Source organism: Bubalus kerabau, chromosome 5 (assembly GCF_029407905.1).
Source record: "Bubalus kerabau isolate K-KA32 ecotype Philippines breed swamp buffalo chromosome 5, PCC_UOA_SB_1v2, whole genome shotgun sequence".
In the NCBI taxonomy this organism is placed as follows: domain Eukaryota; kingdom Metazoa; phylum Chordata; class Mammalia; order Artiodactyla; family Bovidae; genus Bubalus; species Bubalus kerabau.
Genome location: NC_073628.1, coordinates 7,461,610 through 7,476,077, shown reverse-complemented (window position 1 = coordinate 7,476,077; position 14,468 = coordinate 7,461,610). Strand labels below are relative to the sequence as shown.

The window sequence follows — 14,468 nt, the reverse complement described above, 5'->3', positions numbered from 1 at the left end:
GCCTTCTCTCTGCATATTTCTCTCTGGCTTTTCTGCCTTCCTCTTCCTCACAATTACACTGGGCCAAGGCAGATAATCAGTCCTGAATATTCACTGGAAGGACTGATGCTGAAGTTCCAACACTTTGACCACCTGATGGGAAGAACTGATTCATTGGAAAAGACCCTGATGCTGGGAAAGACTGAAGGCGGGAGAAGGGGACAACAGAGGATGAGATGGTTGGATGGCATCACCAACTGGATGGACATGAGTTTGAGCAAGCTCCAGGAGTTGGTGATGGACAGGGAAGCCTGGCGTGCTGTGGTCCATAGGGTCGCAAAAGAGACGGACACGACTGAGCGACTGAACTGAACCGACTGAACTGAACCGAAGGCAGATAATCTAGGATAATTTCCCTATTAAAGTCTGAAAGTGAAAGTGAAGTTGCTCAGTCGTGTCCGACTCTTTGCGACCCCATGGACAGTAGCCCGCACCAGGCTCCTCCATCCATTGCATTTTCTAGGCAAGAATACTGGAGTGGGTTGCCATTTCCTTCTCCAGGAAATCTTTCCGACCCAGGGATCGAACTCAGGTCTCCCGCATTGTAGACAGACGCTTTACCATCTGAGCCACCAGGGAAGTCCACCTATTAAAGTCTACTGATTAGCAATTTGAATTCCCCTTCGCCATGTAACTTAACATTCACAGGCTCCGGGGTTAGGATGCAGACATCCTGGGGGTCCTTATTCTGTCTACCGCGCCATCCTTCCTGCCACAGCACCTCACCCACGGCTTTGTGCTGCATGCGGCAATGGGTTTGACTCCTCTCAGCGGGCTCTGACCAGGCCTCCGTATGCAGTCGCAGAGGAGCTGGAGCGGCTGCCTGTAGGTTGCTGGTCCGGCTGTGGCCAGCAGGGGGCAGTTGAGCCCGCCCTTTCCTCTCCAGCTCAGCGGCAGAGGCGGAGCCCGCACTTCCTGCCCGGATCCTACGCAGCCCGGAACCCGGAGCAGCTCTGCGGTCCTCGGGTCTGGCGCTGCATGCCTGCCGCTTCTCAGAGGGGCCCCCTGGCTCCTGACCGCCGTCACCTTCCTCTGGTCCACCATCAGGGGTTTTGGGCCTTCAAGAGCACCAGATACAGGGTTTCTCCCTGTGGTCCCCAGTTGGTGTTCAGTTCAGTCGCTCAGTCATGTCCTACTCTTTGTGACCCCATGGACTGCAGCATGCCAGGCCTCCCTGTCCATCACCAACTCCCGAAATTTACTCAAACTCACGTCCATTGAGCCAGTGATGCCATCCAACCATCTCATCCTCTGTCGTCCCTTTCACCCACCTTCAATCTTTACCAGCATCAGGGTCTTTTCAGATGAGTCAGCTCTTCGCATCAGGTGGCCAAAATTTTGGAGTTTCAGCTTCAACATCAGTCCTTCCAATGAACCCTCAGGACTGACCTTCTTAAGGATGGACTGGTTGGATCTCCTTGCAGTCCAAGGGACTCTCAAGAGTCTTCCCCAACACCACAGTTCAAAACCATCAGTTCTTCGGCACTCAGCCTTCTTTATGGTCCCACTCTCACATCCATACATGACTACTGGAAAAACCATAGCCTTGACTAGACGGACCTTTGTTGGTAAAGTAGTATCTCTGCTTGCTTCTTAATATGCTGTCTAGGTTGGTGAGGGACCATGTTCTTCAAAGATCAGGATTTACATCCCAAGAACAGATTCTGCTTTGGGAGTGTGTGTGTGTGTGTGTGTGTGTGTGTGGTGAAAACAGATTCTGCTTTGGGATTGTGTGTGTGTTGTGTGTGTGTAATGAAAACAGTCAAAATATTTAAAACCATGGAATCCAGGAAGTGGGGTTGGCACACCCGGGGTCCGCCCTGCTCCCCGCCTTGCGCACAGGAGGAGCTGACTGTCCCAGGCCCCAGCCTTCCCCCCACCCCACTTCCTGGCAGTCCCGCCCGTCTCTCAGCACCTCCCTTCCCCCACCTCTACTGCGCCCTCAGCTACTTTGAGCTACTTGTCATAGGTATAATTTGCAAGCAGCAGAGTAATAATAGCTCCAGCTCTTCCCAGGACCTCTGTGTCCCCTGCCCCTTTGAACTTGGCGTTTGGGGAGGAGGGGGAAGTGGTGATAGCTGACTCTCTGGGTCAGTAAGCACAGGCCTCACTCCCAGCATCAAGGTCAGCAGCCTCCAGGGGCAGATGGACCATTTGGAGGGGTTCCTCTGCCCAGAGGCAGCCCTGGCACCACACACGCCTTTCTCTCTCTCTCTCTCTCTCTCCCTCCGATGCCACTCAGGCGGCCAAAGGGAGTCGGAACAGAAAAGTCTCCTTCAGAGGGTCAAGGAGAGTCTGAACAACCAGTGCTCCAACGAGGTCACTGAGGGGGTGAGACAGGCTCAGGCCGGAAGACAGTCCCATCCGCAAGGACGCAGCCTAAGCGAGCTCTGGCAGTGGGGGCTGCAGGCGGGCCTGGGAGAGGGGGAGGGGGGCTGTGCAGACCCAGACATGGGAGGTGGTGGGTGTCAGCACCGCCCAGCCCCTCACCCACAGGTGGACGCCTGGTGGGTGGGGCTTGGCATGAGGCTGGCAAGGTGGACACAAGCCAAAGGGTGGAAGGAGCCTACAAAAGCTGGGACTTACTTAGTCTTGTCAACTAAAAATGATGCACAACTTGGAAGTTAAGTTATATTTGGGGCAAAATGAGGACTGCAGCCCAGGTGGCAGCACCTCAGACAGCTCTGAGAGACTGCTCCAAAGAGGCAGTGTGTGTGTGTGTGCGTGTGTGTGTGTTAGTCGCTCAGTCATGTCCGACTCTTTGCGACCCCATGGACTATAACCCTCCAGGCTCCTCTGTCCATGGGATTCTCCAGGCCAGAATACTGGAGTGGGTTGCCATTTCCTTGTCCAAAAGAGAGGCAGTGGCGGAAGGTCAATATGTAAGATTTGGTGAAGGGGGAGTTCCATGCAATCAAGCACTTACTTTACAAGAGGTTTTCTGCTAGTCACGAGCATCTGATGTCATCTTGAAGGGATTTAGTGCTTTTCTAGATATGAGGAGATGCAGGATTGGGACCATGAAATCAGTTCCTGAAAATATCCAATTATCTACAGACCTGCCCTACCAGGGTACAGAGTGCCTCACTCCACCTGGAACTCCCTCCAGGGGTTGAAGGTCAACAGCTGCAGAGCACAGGGTTCAGTCTCCACAGAGGCAGATGGCAAATGGCCTTGTTGTTCAGTCCTTGGCAAAGCTTTTGGCACGTGCCAATTTGTAGTTGACAGTCTGCAACAGGGGGGCTGGCAAGGAGATCTGGAAGCCATTAGTGGGGCAACAGTGGTCAAGGGGGGCAAGGCTTGTGGGACCAAGTCCCTCATTCCACAGGCCTTCCCTCTGCTGGGGGCTGGGGGGTGAGGACACAACCGCTCAGGGTGGGGCAGAGGGGACAACTGAATCTGGTCAGCACTTAGGGGCAGGGCTTCAGGGCACAAGGACCATGAACCTGTAAAGGAGCTGGCAGGAGAAGGGCAGAGAGAGCTCCAGGCAGGAGGCCAGCGTGGGCAAGGCTCAGGGATGGCGGGGAGGGAGGTAGAAGGGCTGAGGCACCAAGGGCCTGATGCTTTGGCAGGGAGTCCCAAACATCCGGATGCAGGAAACACATTGACAAAGTTATTTCCTGGAGGCATGGCCTGAGGCCCGAGGCCTGGCCTTAGGAACAGGGGGGTGCTCCTGGTTGGAGCTGCCTGGCAGTGGCCAAGAAAAGGGCTTCAGGAACCCAGAACCTACGTGGCCTGGGACCCCTAGAGGCGGCGTGGGTCACACCTGTGAAAAGCCCTCTCCTAACTTAGCATCCCCTCCTTGCTTCCCTCCCACTTTTCTACACAGAAGGATCCAAAAAATGAGTGTGAACTGCAGGTGGGCTGGCCCATCTACTCCTCTGTCTTATACACCAGGGTCTGGGAGTATCCACCCCTGGCACCCTCTCCCTGGAATGCCTCCCACCAGCACTGGCCGAGAGAGGCCCCCCCTGGTTCCCTTAGCTGCCCAAAAAACGAAAGTCACTCAGTCGTGTCCAACTCTTAGTGACCCCATTGACTATAGTCTGCCAGGCTCCTCTGTCCATGGAATTCTCCAGGCCAGAATACTGGAGTGGGTAGCTGTTCCCTTCTGCAGGTGATTTTCCCAAGCCAGGAATTGAACCAGGTCTCCCACATTGCAGACAGATTCTTTACCAGCTGAGCCACCAGGGGAGCCATAAAAAAAAGAGCTTGCCTGCTGAATCACTTCAGTCCTGTCCAATGCCTCCATGGGATCTTCCAGACCCAGGGATCGAACCTGCCTCTCTTATGTCTCCTGCATTAGCAGGGGGGTTCTTTACCACTAGCACCACCTGGGAGGCCCAGCTGGAGCTGCTCAGCAGTGACCAGGGCCACCCTTCATGTGAACTGCTGGGCCGGAGGCCACAGGGAGCAACCCCTCTCCTTTCTCCTCCTCTCAAGACCTGGGAGTCCAGGGCTGGACAGGCCGCCAGAGCTGGACCTGTAATCGAGCTTGTGGGCCTGCTGCTGACCTGGGAACTCATTTCCTTCCTTCCATCTGTCCAGAAACATCACAAATATTTACTGAGAGCCTCACAGTGGACAGCAAACTTTTTGTTGTTCAGTTGCTAAGTTGTATTCGACTCCTTGCAACCTCATGGTCTGCGGCCTGCCAGGCTTCGCTGTCCTTCACGATCTCCTGGAGTTTGCTCAAATTCATGTTCGTTGAGTCAGTGATGCCATCCAACCATAACCTCCTTTTGCAAAGTGACCTTTACAAAACATAATTGTTAAGGACTTCCCTGTCAGTCCAGTGGTTAAGACTCTGTGCTTTCACTGCAGGGGATACAGGTTCAATCCCTGGTCAGGGAAGTAAGATCCTGCATGCTAAGTGACAAAATAACAAAACCAAACCAACGTAAATTGTTTGGTCAACACATGCCTAGAGGTCTGTTCCATGCCAGGGCCATTTTCAGAGACTGCCGGGCCCAGTGGAGGACAAAACAGAGAGAAACGCCTCCCTTGAGGAGCTCAAGTCCCAGTGGGGGTGGAGTAGGGTAGGATGAAGGTGTTAGTGGCTCAGTCATGTCCAACTCTTTGCTACCCCATAGACTGGACCTCTGTCCACGGGATTCTCCAGGCAAGAATACTAGAGTGGGTTACCATTCTCTTCTCCAGGGGATCTTCCCTACCCAGGGATGGAATTCAGGTCTTCTGCATTGCAGGCAGATTCTTTACCATCTGAGCCACAGGGAAGGGGTAGGGTGGGGGGGACTCAAGGCGAAGGTGATCCCGGCAGAAGCCAGGAGGAGCTGAGTGTGGACTGGGCCAGGCGACCACTGGGTGAAGTGCTTTTAGGCAGGACAGTATTCATCAGAATTATGAAGTGAGAACAGGAAGGCACGCTGTGAGCGTGTGAGGGCCTGCCAGGGTCATGCTGCAAGGGGGTGCGGGGAGCAGGCTGAAGCCCAGGCTGAGGCCCGCTTCCTGCCAGGGCAGGAGAGGCCAGGGCGGGCTGGGCAGGAGTTCCCGGTTGTGGTTCCTGCTGGGCGCAGTGAGGCGGGCCAGGGCAGGAAGGGCTCTGGGCCAGTACGCGGTGACTGTGCAGTTCCTCACTCAGGCCCTGGGACCAGGGGCCTCAGGGCTCAGAGGGAAAAGGCCCCCGCCGCCGGTCTCCTGTGAGTGGTGAGCCCAAGGTGACCCAGGAGGCCATGGCTCTGGAACTGGACCTGGGGGCGGTGGGGGGCAGGGTTCTGGCACATTCTCTAATGGCTGCAGCAATACTGTCATCCTGTCCCCATTTGAACCTGAAGTACCACCCTTTTCTCACCCCTCTTCTTCTCCGTTTTTGGCCACACTTCACCCCTTATGGGATCCTAGGTTCCCTAAGCAGAGATGGCACTCGTTCCCCTGCAGTGGAAGTGAGGAGTTCTAACCACTGGACCACCAGGGATGTCCCTCACCCCTCATCTTCTCTCTGCTGGGTCCTTCTCCGGCTGGTGTGTATGCTTGTTAACAATCCAGCTGAGCAGGCTGCGGAACAAGTCGGGGAGGCAACCCTGGCTGTGAGAAAAGACTTGGAACCTGGACTTTGACCCTGAAATCCTGGGCCACACCGGTTGCCCAAGGGGTCCTTCCTAACCTCCTTTCCCCTCCAACCATGAGCTCCTAAGCTGGCTGGCCAGAAGCAGCAGACTTCAGCCACCCACCCGGGTGTGGCAGACCCATCACTACCCAGCCCCACCCAGGGATCCAAGGTCATCTTGTTTACGCCTGTTTCCTGGAACAGCTTGTTTTGATCTACAGAAATCTGCTGATGCAATGGCTGCCTTGCCCCTCCTCCTCTGTCAGGATGGAAGTATTTTTAGCCTTATTTGCAGAGAAAGAGGCATGAACCCAAGTCCCACATTTGTCCACCGTACTGTGAGCACTGCCTTGGCCCCTTAAGGCAGCACAGAGTGGTCCCTGTGTGGCTTTCTACCCTCATCTGAGCTCAAACACGTCACACATCCCGTTTCCAAAGAAAACTAGCTGTGGAAAAGTCCATGGCCAGGAGAAACAAACCAGGACCCACTGCAACCCTGTCATTTTGTCCTTGAAATGGAGCTGGGCTCCTCCAGACATAAGGGCACAGCGGAGGTGGCTCATTCCTTTTGTGCTGGAGTCCTCAGATCTGTGGGATCCTAACGCTTTCTGTGCGCCTACTTCCACGGACTCTTGCTCTCCTGAAAAAGAAAACCTAAGATAGTGTGGTCCTGGAATTTGGGAATATGTGTGAATGAGAAAGGTTATTAGACCAGGTAGAGAGCAGCATCTGGAGAAGGGCATGGCAACCCACTCCAGTATTCTCGCCTGCAGAATTCCATGGACAGAGAAGCCTGGTGGGCTACAGTCCATGGGGTCACAAAGAGTTGGACACGACCGAGAGACTAACACACAGAAAGCAGCAAGCTGAGACATCAAGCAGACACACAGCAGTGACTACATCCTCTCAGGCACCTTGTAGATAAATATAGAGCTGAGCCCACAGCCTGGTACTGTGACTCAGCAGAGAAGGTACTTGCTTGGTATTACACACACCTCTCAGCCTTTCTAGAACATTCTGACATGCAATTCCCTTTTTCCACACTATTCTTTCAGGTCTAGTCTCCCCAACCCACCTATGGAAATGTCAGGACAAGACAGATGAGACAGACCTTGGGGAAAAGTGAGCTTCCATAACCGTTCCCTGGCTGGAGAGAGCAGCTGAGCTGCCCTGTGAACAAGCCTGGGCTTGCCACATACTCAACCTTCTGGGTCGACGGTCACATGAGCAACAGCAGTTTTTCCGAGAACCAGGAAGGGTGCAGCAGCTGGCCCCAGCCCCCGCCTAGCAGCTGCAGATGCCATCTTGCAGAGGCTGAGGGGAAAAACCTCCTTCCCCAGTTTTCTCCTTGTTGCCAAGGGAGCCTGTTGTCACAGGTGGGTTTGTTTAGGGTGTGGGTGGTTATCCTGGGAGAAGACTTCCTGGCTGGAGTTGGTCCAAGAGGCCCTTCTCAGTTCTCCTTACTCCTGACCACTGTCCTTCCATCCCATGCAGCAGGGCTGAGAGGACGCCCTGTGGGGGTCTGGGGCAGCGACTCCCTTTACTCTGGTCCCTACACAGGCAAGGGAGGTGCCAGCGGCCCTTTCCAAATTCTCACCAGTCCCGCGGGCGCTGCCAGGCCTCGGTGGAGTGGACAGGCGCTCACGGGGTTGCTTTTGCTTCCACTTTGGGAGAGCCACATTGAGGGCCTGCTCCCTGTAGGCAGTCACCGGGAGGTGCCCCCCACAATCATCAGGCAGACTCCCTGAGGCCCATCACAGGTTGTCAAGTAGCTTGGACAAACTAGTTCCCTTCACACCCCAAATGTTTTCCCTCACCTCCCAACCCCAAAGGAAAGAGGGTTATCTATATCCTTTTAGTCTTGTTGCCATACAATTACACGTTTTGTTTTCTGCACAAACAAGCTCTTGCTTTTCATTACCTCACAACTACCTTTTCCCAGTTAATAGAGAATGAATAATCATAAAGTACTCTAACCCAACAGGCACAACTTTCCTGATGAAATACTTCAAGCCTCCAGGCCCCTGGTAACAGAATAACAAAGCGATGACACACGTCCCTCAAGCTACCAAGCAGCAACATGGGGGCCTAACTTTTTAATCAACTTTTTAAAAATCACAGCCATGTTTCTTAGCCAGAGACACTGAGCACAGCTGTGGGTGCGGTTCTCTAAGAGCCGCCCCGGTGCAGACGTGCTCACGATCCACGACCCCCGCAGGCGGAGCCCTGGCTCCAGCCCGGCAGGCCGCGGGCTTCCCCTCCCCCGCCCCGCTCCCACCCGCAGGCCTCAGCGCTGACGTCACCGGCGCTCACGAGGCCCAGCCGACGCCCGAGGAGTCACGCGCTGCCGCTCCACCCCCACCCCCGCCGCCAGGGAGTGATGCGCCCTCTGCAGAGATCCCTCCGCTGCCGCCGCTTGGAATTTTCCAGACGCTCTGCCGGCGCTTCTTTCGGGCTTCTTCTGGGCGGGGGTGACCTGAGGCGACCCCCAGCAGTTCCCTTCGCTTCCAGAGAGCAGCCCCATCCCGCCTCATCCACTCCCCACCCACACCTCCCCTCAAGGAACGGGAAGCCTGCCAACCCTCGGCTCCATCACAGGCTGAGAAGGGGATTTCTCTCCCCACCCTCGTCCCCGTTGGAATCCGCCTCCCCCCCCCCAAGGTGACCTTGAGATCTGTCGTCGATCTCAGGAGGCACTTGCTTAGAGGAGTGGGGATAATCGGGGAATTCGAGACCTGGACACTCGGGAAACTGGGAGCCGCCCCCAGTCGTCTACGTGGCCAGGGTCGGGGAGGGACTTGTTTTCTGGTGGCAGTGGAGGAATCGTCCCGTTGAGCAGTGCCCCAGTGACGCGGCCCAGGACTATAAAAGCAAAAGTTGTGGCCTGTCCAGCAGGAGTTAGCGACAGGGAGGGTCAGGGGCCTGGGCTTAGTTGTGGAGGGCGGAGTTGACCAGTTTAGGGTTTTAGGAGACCAATGAGAGAGATGGCGGAGTTAGATGAGGCTGGGGGATTTGGGGTGCCAAGAGAAGGAGGGTTAACGGGGGGACTAGATCTTGGGGAAATTGTGCTGGGGAGAGCTGTGTTGAAAGGGCTCGCAGTAACCCAGGGGGAAGACGACACCCCAGGCCTGGCTGTCGCAGCTGTCTGCTGGAGAAGGGGAACTTGACCTTTGGGTGGGCGCCGCTCCTGCGTAGGCTGAGCGGCCCCTGGTGCCCTGGTTTGTGGAGGAGGAGGAAGGCAGAAACGGAGAGGTGGAGGAGGTTGAGGGTCTTGCCTCCCTTGCTGGAGGCGGAGTTGGTCAGTCGATGCTTTGAAAAGGAGCTGGAAGGCAGGCAGTGGGGTGCAGGGTGGCAGGTGGGCAGGGAGGGCAGGACTTGAACTTGTCAATACCAGCAGTCCCCTTTTTTTCCAGACAAAGGGTTGTGAGCCTGCTTGGGGATGAGGCCTCATGTGGTGGAAGCTGCCCTTAGCTTCGCGGGGCTGACAGCTCTGGCCCGGGGCGGTATGTAAGTCTGGCTCGCCCGGGACAGGGTCCAGCCAGGCCCAGCCTGGTGAAACCCAGGTCTGGGTGTGAGGGTGGTCTAGGGAGTGAGTGAGGAGGTAAGGTGCGGGTCCAAGCGGTTACTGTTATGTCTGGCAGGCGGGAGCTGTAGGCGGACAAAATTGACCCTCACTTTATTTTCCAGGTGGCAGTGCTCCCCTTTGGACTTTTCCTCTAGGTTCCGCGCTAATCTCTTCTGTGAGCTCACTCTGCCCCCCCCCCCCCCCCCTCACTCTCTCGAGGTTACCCATTCACTTAAAACATTGCTTCTGGTAATCTGGTAAGATGGGAAAGTTGTTGCCATTGGAGTCGGTATCTTGGTAACGGTCAAGAGGAGAGGCATCCCCTGCTGAGACTCTGGGTGGGCGGGGTGGTGTTGCTTGCCAGTGGAGAGGGTGGGGATTGAATGTGCACCCTTGGGCGGGCCCGCAGCGACGGTACCATCTAAAAGCTACGAAAATGCCTCATAGACGGTGGTTTGTTACTGTAGTGTTCATCATGGCGATCTGATGGCACCAGGAGAAATGGAGCCCCTGGCCAGTGTGAGTCGTAGCGGTGCAGGAGGGGAGACCCTGGAGGAAAGAGCCCGCCTAAATTGCTGTCTGCAGAGTGAATTTCCAGAGGCTTAGGAGGAGGAAGTTCTCCAGTGGCATGTTTCCAGGCCTTGCTCAGGAAGCCCTGTATTCAGAGGCCATCCTTTAAGGTTTTCATGAGCTTATGAGGGGCAGTCTTTAAAAGGCCAAAGCAGATGGAGCCGGGCCGTCAGCAGATGTATTGCTTTGAGTGTTTGATCCGGGAGCAACGATCTCTGGGCACGTGAATGTCAGCAGGCACGTCTCCTGGGTTGGAGGTTTCAGATGCTGCCATCTTCTAAATTGTCTCCTGTCATACTAGTGTGCTACGAACCTTGTTTCCAGAAGACTCTTAAGCTGTAGAACATTTTAACGCTGATGCCACAACACAGATGATGCCTTGTAGATGGAGCTTGCACATGGATCCCAGTGACCCTCATCTACCCACCTGCCTTCCTGTGCTTTTGTCGGAGGAATTCTTAGTGTGATATATAATGTGTGTGTTGGGAAAGCGTTCCAGACTGAAATGCATTAGGCAAATACTTAAATGAAGCCAACTGACTTAAATGAAGCCAACTGGCCAAGTAGGGGTGGGGGTGGGGTGTCATTGTGCTGTGCTAGGTGGGAGGGCACGAGATGGTCATGTCCAGATGGTGATAAAAATGGCAGGTTTCGTTTGGTCACTTCTGCTACCAGAAGGGAATAGTTGGGGTACCAAGAGTAATCTTCTGTTCATCTTGCTCTATATGCTTAATTTATCTTACTTGATTAGATTTCAGAGGAATCTTCGTGTTCAAATGGGAGGGCCCTGAGGTGAGGGGTTGGGTGGGAAACAGCCTGGGCTGGGGAGGGTGAGCTGAAGAGAAGGCTGTGATTAGGTGTGGCTTGCGGAGGGTGGGAGGGGTAGGGAAAGTGGGTTGAAGGGAATTTTCTGGAGAAAAGATCAGTAGGCAGAGCTCTGGGGAAATAGAGCTCAAAGGCAAAGAAAATGCTAGTTAATAGTACATTGTTAATGTTAAAATGTTACTTGAAAAGTTTCTACAGTGCTTAAAACTGCTAAGTGTGGGGAAGGAAAAAAGCAAAATTGTTTTGCTTTGCTACAAGAAGGGGAAGACTGAAAAGTTAACTGAAACCCGGATATCAGTCTTTTGAAAGATTGTTAGGGACTTGCATCAGCAGATTAACATCTTTCACTCCTTTGCAAGCTTCTTAAGTGGTTTATCTGAAGGTGTGCAATGTTCAGGGACTAGTTTCAGAAGACTTTCAGTACCCTAATTGTGGGCTTTTAAAGTATTTTTGAGATTTTGGTACACGCTTAGATGGCCTCTTCTGGGTCTGTAACATTTTTGTTCACTTGGTATTTTGCAGTTGAAAGTTTGAGCAAAGTGAAAACACAATGATTTTTAAAGGAATTTTGTATGTTACTTCCTGTCTTATAAACATCTTTTCTTTGTGATGAGTGATTAGTAATAGCCAAAGAGCTTTCTTTTCATCCTCACTGTAACAAGGAGACCTTAAATCGTGATCACTCTGATTACTGTAATACTTGGTAGCAAACAATCTATGTGCCCTTGCTAAGGTTCCAGTTAACAGTTCACTCCATCTTCAATTTGAATGTTTGTGTTAAGTGACGGCGTACTAGAGGGGAAACTTAACCAAAATCAGGTAGGGAAATAAGAGCAAAACTGGGGGTGGGGAGTTTCTTTCCTGGATTATGGTGTTTGTAAAAATTTAGGGAAGTATCAATTTTGTGAGAATACCAGTGACTTTATCCTGTCCATTCTCCCATTGAATTTCGTTTTGAGAATTTTAAACCCTCAATACTTATGACACGGAATTTTTCTGGGTTCTCTTTTGAATGTTTACAAGTATGTTGATCCGTTCTTAACCTGTAACTTGGCATGTGATACAGTTACTGTCATGAATTTAGAGTATTAGTCATGCGTGTATGGGGAAATACATTCCGGTAAGCTGTTGTGAAACAAACTGTAAAAACAGGTGGAAAGGGTTCTTGTACGTTGCTCTGTATGCTAAGAACCAGTCCTTGTTGCATCATGTATGTGACTACTAACACTTTCTTCCCCTTTACAGCACGAATAAAGGTTTGCGTTCTGGACTCATTAGAATTGCTTGTATTGCTATATTTTTTCAACCCTGATCTTGCCTGTGTATCATGAAATGAAATGTACCTTCATACTGTAGATTTAGGCTTGGATTCACTAATACAACTCCAGACTGAGCTCGTTGAGCTCGGTGTGGTAACCTCAACAGAACGGGTAGGTCCTGAATGGCCTGCATCCCCAGTGGCAGTTGGGGATGGACTCTGCTGACTGGGAGTGTGTGATGGTTGTGCAAAATGTGATGACAAAGCACAAGCCAGCGAAGGTCATTGTCAGGGTGGGGGGACTATTTCCTAACTTCTTGGAATTTTACCCAATTATATTTCCAAATGATATTGTCAAAAAGGGGATCTCTCAATGACTGTAAGCAGCCTAACAAATGGAAAGAACATGTAATATATGTTTGACATAGTTGTGGTCTTTGGGAGGCTGGAATGTGTCTAGGATTTGGGTTTAAGCACATACTTCTCATTTTACTAAAGCGTTGCATAAGTGCTATGCTAAGCAATTTGGAATCCAGGGTGTGTGTTGTGTCTAAGCTGACCCTGTGTCCTGGTCGGGGAGAGCCCAGCAGTGATGCTCTTGTGTGTTCATTGGGGCCCTAAGGTTTTGCTTTGCGCGAGATGAACTTGGAATAGAAACCACCACCCGCCTCTGCTGAGAAGGCTTTTATGTCCAAGGCAGTGGGAAAGGGACAGGGACAGGTTGTGCTGTGACCACATTGAGGGGCTGGGAGAGCAGCTGGGTGTGGCCCCTGCAGAGACTGGAATTAGGTTCCCGCCTGTCCGAGGCTCACAGCTGTCCAGGTTCCAGGATCTTTCCCCTGCTCGGCACCCTGTTCTCTGATTTTCCCAGAACAATCGAGGCTTCCTTTCCTACCTTGCCCTTCTTGTTTTTGCTCAGCTGTCTTCTGCCTGCCTTTCCTTTTTTTCAGAACTTAACTTTTCCTTTTGTTTTTATACAGTGGTTATCAAACTGAAGGGTAGCTGCTATGAGTGCCTCTGGGTACTGTTACCTAGTGACTGGTGGGCTGATGAAGGGTTTCTCCACAGGGGTGTAAATGTTCGTCTTTGAAAAGGGACTGTGAAGTGGGCCTGATGGTACAGGAGCAGAGCAGGCAGCTAGAGGCTGTGCCCATGACCTCCTGGCCTCTGCCTTGTCCCAGGGCCCTGCCTGTTTTTTATCCTCTGTTCACAGGTCAGGTGGGGATAGGTCAAAGGTATTGTTAATGGTGTTGGTGATCACTGCTGATCAGTTTTTGTCTTCATTCATAGATCTGAATTCAGCCTTCCCTCTGAACTCTCAGAGGCAGTGGATGGTACAATGAAATTCAGTGAATGGGCTTGTAGCATTTAGGTAGAAAATGGAGATCTGGTGCAGCTAAATGTAATGGGGTATAAAAATAACAAGAGGTGAATTTGGAAGTTCTTTCAAAAAGAAATAGCTGGAGAGGAAGTGTTGGTTGAGGCTCCTTTGTGGGCCCAGACTGGACACCCTGAGAACTGTGGAAATGGCCTGTGTTACAGAAGGGGTTCCTCACCCCCACTTCACTCTCTTGGCTGCCCTTGGTTTGTCTTACTGGTTGTGGCCATGAAGGGACTCCTTGAACCTCTTATGCCAGGGCTAACCTCTTGTGTACTTAAGTGTCTGGAGCAAATGTTAACCTCTGGCCTTGAGCAGTACTTGCTGTTGTGCAGTGCTGATATTAAATGAAATGGCAAGACAGGCTTTGGATATTTGTGGTAAGTTTTAAATGTTTAACATGCAAAAATATACAGATGCAGTCTGGAAATGACAAGAGGAAGATAGAAAAATAACCAGAAATAAGAAAGCTGTATTTAGGGAGGGTGGCCTTGACCTTCCTCTGGGTGAAGGCAGCTGCTTCTACCCTTGGTCTCCCAAGTAGGATGCCTTCTGCTGAAGGCTCCACCTTCCAGGGCCCCTCAGCATTGCACCAACATCCCTTTCTTTTATTTTAAGTAACTGTTAGTTCTCATGTTGTAAAGGGGTTTATTGTAAAGTTTACAAATAAGAAAAATGATAAAAACAAACTCCTCAGTAATCTTATTGACAATAGTTATTGGCCTCTTTGCTTCTAGAGGTTTGGTTTTTTTCCTATGCATAGGAT

General features: G+C 52.2%; 1 protein-coding gene across 5 annotated transcripts in view; it reads left to right on the top strand.

Annotated features, from left to right (window-relative positions):
• The first annotated feature begins 8,603 nt into the window (after positions 1-8,603).
• Positions 8,604-14,468, top strand: part of LOC129652335 (uncharacterized) — a 30,083-nt gene continuing 24,218 nt past the window's right edge. The window contains exons 1-3 of one of the 5 annotated variants that reach the window (XM_055580825.1): positions 8,604-9,609; positions 9,794-9,846; positions 10,139-14,468. The exon at positions 10,139-14,468 is cut by the window's right edge and continues 24,218 nt beyond it. The gene's annotated coding sequence lies outside the window, so the exon portion shown is untranslated. The other 4 variants (XM_055580823.1, XM_055580821.1, XM_055580822.1 and 1 more) reach the window with 4 other exon arrangements.